The 11629-nt window shown below is 40.6% G+C and overlaps 1 protein-coding gene across 3 annotated transcripts in view; it reads right to left on the bottom strand.

Moving 5' to 3' along the window:
• Positions 1 to 11629, bottom strand: part of RAP2C (RAP2C, member of RAS oncogene family) — a 41833-nt gene that overhangs the window by 22667 nt on the left and 7537 nt on the right. The gene's annotated exons all lie outside the window — the stretch shown is intronic.

Genomic DNA, 11629 nt, shown 5'->3' with positions numbered 1-11629 from the left:
TTAAGTGCTCTGAGCAGCCATTCACTGGGAAGATCAGTGCACTGCTGGGGACTTCAGAAAAAAAAATAATTTTTGCTTAATTTTGTTTACTAAATCTGGTTTACTCAGAATCTGGTGCACCAGTGCATGGTAGCCAATCAGCTTCTAACCTCAGCTTGTTCAATTAAGCTTTAGCAATAAAACCTGGAAGCCGATTGGTTTCCATGCAGACGTGCAGCAGATTCTGAGTGAACCAGCTTTATTACATAAACCCCAGTATGTTATGCCTAGTACACACCATGAGAATATTGGATTAATTATCGTTTTTTTCATTCATTTTTAGCATGCTACTCATATCTAATGCAAGAGTACTATTGATTCTCGTACAACCCAGTACAACTTCCCGTGTGAGTAGCAATGTACCAGCGTGTAATCTGAAGGTATGTTACGTACATGTAACCCCCACACTTTCGGCTTTACCCAGAGTGTTGCGGTATATTGGTCTCTGTACGTAGATTTGTTCGCCTCACGACCTGGAAACAAATTAGTTTTTTTTTCATGTTTAGGGGCATTTTCACTGCAGATGAACACCGGTTTCATTGCCCTGTTTCCTTGTGGGTTGTCTTCATGTTTCCGAGCATGCGCAGTCTTTGTCAATCAATTTTTACAGAGAAATACTATACAGATTAAATGAAAACCCATTCGTTTTGTAATCTTACAAGAAAACATTTTGTGCCTCTCCCTTTGGATAATTTCAAATGAACTGTTATAATCTGCAATTGAAAGCTGTGTACTAAAAGGAATAGATTACTGGAAAATCGCTCCAAATGCACCCCCCCCCCCCAATCAGATTTTCTCATTGTTTGTACCAGAGTGGATTTGATTTAAATCAAACTGATTTAAATCACGATTTAAATCACTAGTCAGTAAGGCTTGATTTAAATCCTAGTTTTCTACATAGACTAATTCTTGCTGGTATAACTTTAATATGCAAGTAGATGAAGATTTTTAGAATAACAACTTTTAATATTAGTTTTTTTTATCCCCAGTTTAATAGGTTAATCATTCATATTTCGACAACTTTTCTGTTGTACTTAGGAAGGAGAAAAATAATCATTACCTTAATAATAACAATTTAAATAGATTTATTCAACTGAAACAATAACATTCCAGCATATGTTATTTGCTTAAACAAACATCCATGTTTGTTAACTAATTTGGCTAAAGAAAATATATATATTTTAAGAAACAGACTGTCAGCCCCTTCCTCCTCACACTTAGTTTCATTTTCTTCTTGTGCAGATCTATTCCACTCCAAACAATCAGAAAAATATTGTTTCTATTCTATTCACTGAACTTCTTGAAACTTAGCACTGAAGGGGTTGATTCTGTATTCATAGGTTTGTAGAAGTTAGGATTAATGTCTTTTTCTTAACTCTGTTCATGTTATAACATTTTTGCTGTGAAGAAGAGGCATCTGATCTCCGCTGAGTCAAATTCAGTTTTGAGAACTGCAAGAGTAAACCAATCATCTGTGATAATATCTTGTAGGCAGAGAAACTGCCCAATAATCTTACAAAAACCTCTGGAAGAGCATGACATTGTGAATGGATTAATGGAATTTATTTACCAAAAAAATTAAACATATACAGCCTTATTCTACATAATTAAAAAACTAATCTTTATTTCATGATGGAAAAACCTTTGGTTGGTAATATATTTTCCTCAAAAAGCATTTTATTTAAAAAAAAACAGATTTAAATAAAAAATCCGATTATTTTTATTTTTTTAAAAAAATCATTGATTTTTATCCACCCTGGTTTGTACTAGGTATAAGTAGACTGGACAGCAGCTGTGAGAATTCAGGCAACCTCTGAACCCCCAACATAAGCTAAAGTGAAGTGTTAAGCTTCGGACACATGATGAGAATATAGGACAAACAATCGCCCGTTTTTGTCCCCTGCTAATCTCATATCGAAATCGAAAAGGGTATTGAAGATATGAAAATTCTCCTATGAAAGCAAAGAATTTTGAAAGTGACGTCATGTATTGTATTTTCAGATGACTACTGTACTAATTAAACGAAAATCGTATGAGAAAATTTTTGCGCTTGTAATTCGGATATTGTCGCACAAATTGTTGTGATTGGCTCTCGAAAGCTGTGTACGAACGATCCAATTATCGAACGATCGGTCCTTGTACGAAAATTTTCATACAATATTCTTATGCAGGCCATAGATGGGTCGAAAATCGGCTGAAAATAAAATCGGCCGATTTTCGGATCGTTAGTGGGCTATTTGGTCGGCCGTTTTTCGGTATTTTGGCCGTTTTTTTTTTTCTGTAAAGTTGGAAAAAAATCTGCGCATGAGCAGTGACCTGCAAGAAGAAGAAGAGGATGAAGAAGAAGAGGAAGAGGATGAAGAAGAAGAGGAAGAGGATGAAGAAGAAGAGGAAGAGGATGAAGAAGAAGAGGAAGAGGATGAAGAGGAAGAGGAAGAGGATGAAGAGGAAGAGGATGAAGAAGAAGAGGAAGAGGACGAAGAAGGAGGATGAAGAAGAAGATGAGGATGAAGAAGAAGAGGATGAGGATGAAGAAGAGGATGAGGATGATGATGAAGAAGAAGAGGATGAGGATGATGAAGAAGAAGAAGAGGATGAGGATGAAGAAGAAGAAGAAGTAGGATGAAAAGAAGAATTCCAGTCCAGCAAAAAGTGTCTCTGCAGAGAGCTCCGCTTTTTCTGACAGTTCTTTGACATTTACAGCGGTTGCAACAATGTATCTATTTGTTTCCGAATAAAAACATCTGTATCCTAAATGGAAACAAATAGATACAATGTTTCAACCGCTGTAAATGTGAAGGAACTGTCAGAAATAGCGGAGCTCTCTGCAGGGACACTTTTTGCCAGCTGTAGAAGGGATGAAAATCGGCCGATATTTTTACCATTGATGGTAACGTTGGCTGCTTGAACGACCGAATTTTCGTTTTTTAAAAGAAAAATCTGCCGTTTTTCTCCCCATCTATGGCCTGCATTATAGTGTGTACGGGGCATTAGGCTCCTTGCACGTGGGGCTGTTCAGGTGCAGTGGGGGAGATTTACTAAAACTGGTTCACATAGAATCTGGTGCAGCTGTGTATAATAACCAATCAGCTTCTAGCTTCAGCTTGTTCAATTAAGCTTTGGCAATAAGGCTGCATTCACACTTGAGCGATTTGAAGCTTGAAGCTCCAAAAACACTCAAACTTAAAAAATCAATTGTTCTCTATGGTGCCTGTCGTGTAAACAGACACCATAGAAAACTGATTTATTTATTTATTTATTTATTTTTTTTTTTAGGTTTGAGCTTTTTTGAAGCATCAAGCTACAAATCAATTATGTGTGAATGCAGAGTCAAACTTAGAAGCTGATTAGTTACTATGCACAGCTGCACCAGAATCTTTCACATGGGCGTTCCGTTTTTTCTCATCAGTTTAGTCACTTTTTTTCCCCCCCAAGCAAAAACGGATCAGTTTACATCCATTTTCATCTGTTTTTTGTCCGTTCTGGGTTTTTTTTTAACGGAAGAAAAATAGGGTTTTCTTCAGTTGAAAAAAAAACAGATATTAACGGATACAGACATTAACGGATGTAAACAGATGAACATCATTTACATCCGCTAATCCATAGAAATACATTGGTGTCCATTTTTCATCCATAAACGGACAGTTGAAAAATGGACATACAGAACGCCCATGTGAAAGAGGCCTTAACCTACCCCAGTGTGTCCCCTCTGAACACTGTGCCTGTCCCTCCTGGGCATATAGTATACTGCTAGACCGACCGCTTGTCAGGGTCAATGGAGGGCTGATCAGGGTCAATGGAGGGCTGATCTCTGTACTGCATTTAGGACCCTATGTGTTCAAGGACAGAGATCAGGAACACAAAAGATCTGTATTCTGGACCTTTGTTCCTGAAGGCACAGGATTCAAAATGTAAGTACCACTCAACATTCAGCCCTGTCTATTCACAGCCTGCAACTGTCCCCCTCAAGTATACTAAACCACCATGAGGGACACGCTGCACCTAGATGGCCCTGTGCGCAAGGAACCTTAGGCTTAAAAATAATGAATAAAAATAAGACAAAGTATACATTATTTTATCTGTAAACCTGAATATTCAGATTTTTGCATAAACCCAGTCTTAACTGGTCTTCTAAACTTGTGCCAAACAGGTTTGCTATATTCCCCACCACTCCCTTGCAAATACTTACCTTTCCTTTGGGGGTGGGTGAGTTTGTGACTGGAGTGATGCTTTAAAGCAGTGGTCTCCAAAATGTGGCCCTTTGTTTGTCTTTATCTTGCCTTCGGGTCACTATTTCACCCACTGATAAAGCATTATTCCTTCCTGTCAACAAGGTTGAAGCACCATTCATTGCGCGGATACCAGTAGTGGTGCATAATTCCTCCCACTAACACCAACAATGGGGCACTATATTCTTCCCAATGACACCAATTATACGGCACAATTTCTTCCACTGACACCAATGATAGGGTACGATTCCTCCCACCAATACCAATGATGGGGCATTATTCCTCTTCCTCCTAACCACATGCCCCTACTGACCACCAAGTCTGAGGAATTGTTTACTCCCACTGATGCTGGGGCATTTTCTACTTTCACTGGCCAAAGTCCAGTCCCCCTAAAGTCTGAAGGACAGTAGACTGGCCCTATGCTTAGAAAGTTTAGAGACCCCTGCTTTAAAGCAATCCCACGGGTTCACTTCAGGAAGTAGGGTGGTCTGCCATACTGCATATAGGTGACCTGTGTTTATTTGGTGAATATTCAATGACTACAGCGTTCTATTAAAGTGAACCAATTCTTTCCCATGCAGCTCAAAGCAACCTGTCACCTACTTGGAGAGATTTAAAATTCAAATATTCAGCATTCCCCAGTGTATACATTTGTTAGACCGCATGTTGCACAAGGCACTGTGCTTCAAAAATGTAAAAATGAAACTGTGTACAAAACAGCTGCAAAGTGATGACTAGGTTTGCTAATTCTACGAAATAGCTAGATCTAATGTAAGGATGAGGCATGCTTCAAAGGCGTTTCTGCCAAACCCACAGCATTAAGGGGAAAAAAAAGCAGCTTACAAGACTATTAAGAAAGGAGAGACAGACTACATTGCTAAGGGATCTGACTGGTTTGTAAGAAACATTAACTTGAGCACCGCTCAGGGCATGATGATCAATAAAGTTAAAAAGCACAGCTGATGATGACAAGTCTTAATACAAAATGAATGTCAATACTTAACACCTGCAGTGTGATATAGAGAAAAAAAAAAAAAGTCTTGTGGTACAGGAGGCAGAGTTAATGAAATGCAATCGGGGCCGATCCGCTAGACCAGGGGTCTCCAAACTATGGCCCTCCAGGTGTTTGGAAACTGCAAGTCCCATGAGGCCTTGCAAGACTGACAGCCACAGCAAGACTCCCAGGGGCATCATATGACTTGTAGTACTTCAACAGCTGGAGGGCCATAGTTTGGACACCCGTGATCTAGGCCTTCTTCACACCAGTGTGCAGAGACATGAGTTTTTCTGCACACATTCTGCAAGGGCACAAAGAAAAGCAAATTGTTCTCTATGTGCTCTGTTCACACCACAACTCTGGTATCATGTGCAGATTTTTTCTGTGCAGGAATCTGCAATGCGTATAAAACTCACTGAAACTTGTGTCTCTGCAAGTGAAATCTGTGTGGTTCTTCCATCAGTTTTGGTGTGAATGAGGCCTTAAAGTCAAACTCCAGGAAATACAAAAAAGACTACCTTTGCAGGGGGCCCCACCCAACTCACAAATATTTTTTTTTTTTGGATCATATACACTACACCCTGTTCCAAATTATTATGCAAATTCTATTTAAGTATCACAAAGATTAAAATATTTTGTTTTTACTTTACCCCTTGGATGGCATTGTGTGTCAGGGCTCTTTTGATCACTGAAAACAATCTCGGACACCTGTGATAGATTGGCCTGTGAGCCCAATTTAAGGAAAAACTACTAAAGGAGGGTGGTCCACATTATTAAGCAGAGCACCATTTTCAAGCAATATGGGGAAGAAAAAGGATCTCTCTGCTGCCGAAAAGAGTGAAATAGTTCAATGCCTTGGACAAGGTATGAAAACATTAGATATTTCACAAAAACGTAAGCGTGATCATCGCACTATTAAGAGATTTGTGGCTGATTCAGAGCACAGACGGGTTCGTGCAGATAAAGGCACATTGAGGAAGATTTCTGCCAGATCCATGCATCGGATCAAGAGAGCAGCTGCTAAAATACCATTACATAGCAGCAAACAGATATTTGAAGTTGCTGGTGCCTCTGGAGTCCCACGGACATCAAGGTGTAGAGTCCTCCAGAGTCTTGCAACTGTGCATAAACCTTCTATTTGGCCACCACTAACCAATGCTCACAAGCAGAAACGGCTGCATTGAGCAGAAAAATACATGAAGACTAATTTTCAAACAGTCCTGTTCACTAATGAGTGCCGTGCAACCCTGGATGGTCCAGATGGATAGAGTAGTGGATGGTTGGTGGACGGCCACCCTGTTCCAACAAGGCTGCGATGTCAGCAAGGCGGTGGTGGAGTAATGTTTTGAGCCGGAATCATGGGAACAGAGCTGGTTGGCCCCTTTAGGGGCCCCAAAGGTGTAAAGATGACCTCTGCAAAGTATGTGGAGTTTATGACTGACCACTTTCTTCCCTGGTACAGAAGGAAGAACTATGCTTTCTGTAATAAAATCATCTTCATGCATGACAATGCACCATCTCATGCTGCAAAGAATACCTCTGCATCAATGGCTGCTATGGAGATAAAAGGAGAGAAAGTCATGGTGTGGCCTCCATCCTCCCCTGACCTCAATCCTATTGAGAACCTTTGGAGCATCCTCAAGCAAAAGATCTATGAGGGTGGGAGGCAGTTTACATCTAAACAGCAGCTCTGGGAGGCTATTCTGACATCTTGCAAACAAATTCAAGCAGAAACTGTCGAAAAACTCATAAGTTCAATGGATGCAAGACTTGTGAAGCTGCTATCAAATAAGGGGTCCTATGTTACAATGTTTAAAAAGTTAAAATGTTGTTAAAAATTTGATTGAAATAGCTTTTGATTTCAGTAAATATGCTGCAAACACAACAAATGACAATTTTCAGTTCTTTACAACCTATAAAGTTTTTTGAAACTTACTGTGCGTAATAATTTGGAGCCGTGTATTGTAAGTGTTTTATGTTTAAAAAAAATACTGTTATCATTAGGAGGTTTGTTCAATTAAATTTGAATTGTACTCTTAATAGTTGATAACATGAGAATTATGCTGACTGTTATTTACATCAATTATTTAGGTAAATGAGAAAAATATCATTTGCATAATAATTTGGAACACGGTGTATATTGCCAAAAGTATTGGGACGCCTGCCTTTACACGCACATGAACTTTAACCACTTGCCCTCCTGAGGATTAACTCCCCTTCCTTACCAGGCCATTTTTTGCGTTACGGCGCTACATTACTTTAACTGACAATTGCGCATCCATGCAACGCTACACCCAAATTAAATTTATGTCCTTTTTCCCACTAATTGAGCTTTCTTACGATGGTATTTGATCGCTTGTGCGGGTTTTTATTTTTTGTGCTATAAAAATAAAAAGACCGACAATTTTGAGAAAACAAAAAACAATATTTTTGATTTTTTGCTATTAAACATGTCCAGTAAAAAAAAAAAAAAAAAGGAGCACTGACACTACTAATGGCACTGGGCAGGAAGGGGTTAACATGAGGGGAAATCAAAGGGTTAACTGTGTGCTGGGAGTGTTTTACTAGGGGGCAGGGTGTTGGTGCTTCACTGTTAGGACACTGCTCTGAATGGCAGTGTGCCTGAGCTGACAGGGAAGAGGACTGTTAGTAAACAAAGCAGCCCTCCTCCCAGTCGGAGTTCCTTGGTAATCACCGGCCGGGACCCAGTGATTGACAGCCGCGGTATCACATCAAATACACACACTATCATTCTTTTGCGCACCCCTGTCGCCCTGTAGCAGTATATCTGCTATAGGGCGAGGGGGATGTGATTAATGGCATCCCAGTCTTAGTCCGTAGGGTTCAGTATTGAGTTGACGCACCCTCTGCAGCTTCAACTCTTCTGGGAAGGCTGTCCACAATGTTTAGGAGTGTGTTTATGGGAATGTTTGGTCTTTCTTCCAGAAGCACATTAGTGAGGTCAGGCACTGATGTCGGACAAGAAGGCCTGGCTCACATTCTCTGCTCTAATCCTAGATTGTAAGCTCCAAGGAGTAGGGCCCTCCTATCCCTCTTGTATTGAACTGTATTGTTGCTGTATTGTCTCCCGTTATATTGTAAAGCGCTGAGCAAACTGTTGGCACTATATAAATCCTGTATAATAATAATAATTCATCCCAAAGGTGGTCTATTGGATTGAGGGCAGGACACCGTGCAGGCCAGTCAAGTTCCTCCACCCCAAACTCGCTCATCCATGTCTTTATGGCCCTTGCTTTGTGCACTGGTGCACAGTCATGTTGGAACAGGAAGGGGCCATCCCCAAACTGTTCCTACAAAGTTGGGAGCATGAAATTGTCCAAAATGTCTTGGTATGCCGACGCCTTAAGAGTTCCCTTTACTGGAACTAGGGGACCAAGCCCAACCCCTGAAAAACAACCCCACACCATAATCCCCATTCCACCAAACTTTACAATTGGCGCAATGCAGTCTGGCAAGTACCGTTCTCCTGGCAACCGCCAAACCTAGATATGTCCATCGGATTGTCAGACAGAGAAGTGTGATTTGCCACTCCAGAGAACACGTCTCCGCTGTTCTAGAGTCCACTGGTGGCACGCTTTACACCACTGCATCTGACACTTTGCATTGTACTTGGTGATGTAAGGCTTGGAAGCAGCTGCTCAGCCATGGAAACCCATTCCATGAAGCTCTCTACGCACTACTGTTGTGCTAATCTGAAGGCCACATGAAGTTTGGTGTTTAACTATTGACTCTGCAGACAGTTGGTAACTTCTGCACACTGTGCACTTCAGCATGCACTGACCCCGCTCTGTCATTTTACGTGGCCTACCACTTCGTGGCTGAGTTGCTGTTGTTCCCAGTTGCTTTCACTTTGTTATAATACCACTAACATTTGACCATGGAATATTTAGTTTCAAGAAATTTCACAGATGGACTTCTTGCACGGGTGGCAACCAATCACGGTACCACGCTTGAACTCAATGAGCTCCTGAGAGAGAACCATTCTTTCACAAATGTTTGTAGAAGCAGTCTGCATGCCCAGGTGCTTGATTTTATACACCTGTGACCATGGAGGGGATTGGAACACCTGAATCCAATGATTTGGAGGGGTGTCCCAATACCTTTAGCAATATAGCTAAATATAGGGACCAAAAGGGAGCTGTTTGAATGGACCCAATGGGCATACAATACTGCTACATTCAGATCCGTATAAATGATGGATCTGAATGCAGTATATTGTATGCCTTTATGTAGGAGACCTTACTTTTCAATTCAAATTTACTTTAATGCACATAAAAGCTCTGTACACTCTCAAGGTGGGAAGGAACAGGTTTGTCCAGATAAGAGTAAAATTTACAACCGATTGTAGAATCATCATTGAAGAAAATCAGAGAATATGTCAGACATGACTTGAAATAATACAGATAAGCACAAGTTTACAAAGGCTGGGTTCACACTGATGCAGTGAGGAATTTGCAGTGTTTTCTGAGCGAATTCCGCACCGCATCAGAATCGCATCCCGTTCATACGAACCGACGCGAGTGTGTATGTTAAGTTAACAACACCCTGAAATAGGTCTTCAAAACGTGGTGCAATGTGCAGAATCGGATAGCATAGGTGTGAATACCTATGCGATCCGATTTTAATGTGGACCCAAAAAAGGGGTCCTGCACCTTTTTGTTGCGGGTGTGGTGCAATTGGAGCCATACATAATGTATGGCTCCAATTAAACTGCACACAAATCGCATGTGATATGTACAGGAATGCGGTGCGGTTCCTGTGCGAATCACAAGCGATGTATCACACTGCATTAGTGTGGACCTAGCCTTAAATTTGTCACAGAATATAGATTGGGGGGGGGGGGGGGATCAAGCAAGGACCTCTAAATTTGCTTTAAAAAGCTCCAGAAAGCTGAGCTATTGTATTCTGGTAGATAGGCAAAACCCCCCTACCCCACCCCACCCATCAGAATACACTGATCAGCACTGCAGCCATTAGCTGGTTTTCCAGGAGGACCATTTAAGAGAGGCCAAAAGACTGGTTTTGGTTGAACAGAGAGGGCTACACACAGACAGAAATTCTGCCACTTCTTGTTGAACTGGCTGAATTTCTGTGCATGTGTACCCGGGCTTTACATTTACCTGTCTTTTCACATCCATTTAGGTTGCAGCATATGTGTTACATACTAGAGTCATAAACAGATTATTCTTAAAGAAGAGGTAACACGTGACAGCAGTTCTGTGAGCTTTATAAGGATGTTGCACAACAGACAACTGTAGATGAAAATGATTCATAGAGTAGTGTCCAGTGTTAAATAGGTCATGCTACCATTACACTTCACTACTGCTTTACATGATATATTTGGTCTAATCTACTCAAGTGTTACTAGTATGGGTGATGAAAGAGGACAAGCCAGGGCTATAATACATAAAATACAAGACAAGTAAATGTTCAGTGTACTTATTAGCTGTTATAGTGTGAAAACAATATGAGTGAAGAGGTCTATGCCCTTAACAAGTCCTATTAAAGAGGTTATCACAATAAAATAGATAATCCATTGACATCTGATAAATGTAGCACAGTGGGAGACATCAATAAGCACTTCTAAAACATAAAACAGTAGCTGTGTGGTCTTTCTAAAGACAAGTTGCCACACTGGGAAAACCACTTTTTTCAACATCCCAGTCTCCACTTATCCATGTCTAAGCAACTCTTTGACGTCTTATTGCAAATGGCAACAGTTAAACGCATATTGCCATTCGGGTTCATTAAAAAAAAAAAGACAATTAATAAAACATGGGGTCTGTCAAACAATTTAGCTATAGTCACTACCATATACAGTGCCTTGAAAAAGTATTCATACCCCTTGAAATGTTCCACATTTTGTCATGCTACAACCAAAAATGTAAATGTATTTTATTGGGATTTTATGTGATAGACCAACACAAAGTGGCACATACTTTGTAGAGGCACCTTTCACTGCAATTACAGCGTCAAGTCTTTTTTGGGTACATTTTTGCACATCTAGAATGTGACATTTTTGTCCATTCATCTTTGCAAAATAGCTCAAGCTCTGTCAGATTGGATGGAGAGAGTCTGCAAAGCAATTTGCAAGTCTTGTCACAGATTCTCAATTGGATTTAGGTCTGGACTTTGATTGGGCCATTCTAACACATAAATATGCTTTGATCTAACGCATTTCATTGAAGCTCTGGCTGTATGTTTAGAGTCGTTGTCCTGCTGGAAGGTGAACCTCCGCTCCAGTCTCAAGTCTTTTGCAGACTCTAGCAGGTTTTCTTCTAAGATTGCCCTGTATTTGGCTCCATCCATCTTCCCATCAACTCTGACCAGCTTCCCTGTCCCT

The sequence above is a fragment of the Staurois parvus genome, unplaced genomic scaffold (assembly GCF_062004578.1).
Source record: "Staurois parvus isolate SC_StPar_1 unplaced genomic scaffold, SC_StPar_1.0 ptg001045l, whole genome shotgun sequence".
In the NCBI taxonomy this organism is placed as follows: Eukaryota; Metazoa; Chordata; class Amphibia; order Anura; family Ranidae; genus Staurois; species Staurois parvus.
Note: the sequence above shows the minus strand (reverse complement) of the source record. Positions and strands in the feature narration are given on the sequence as shown.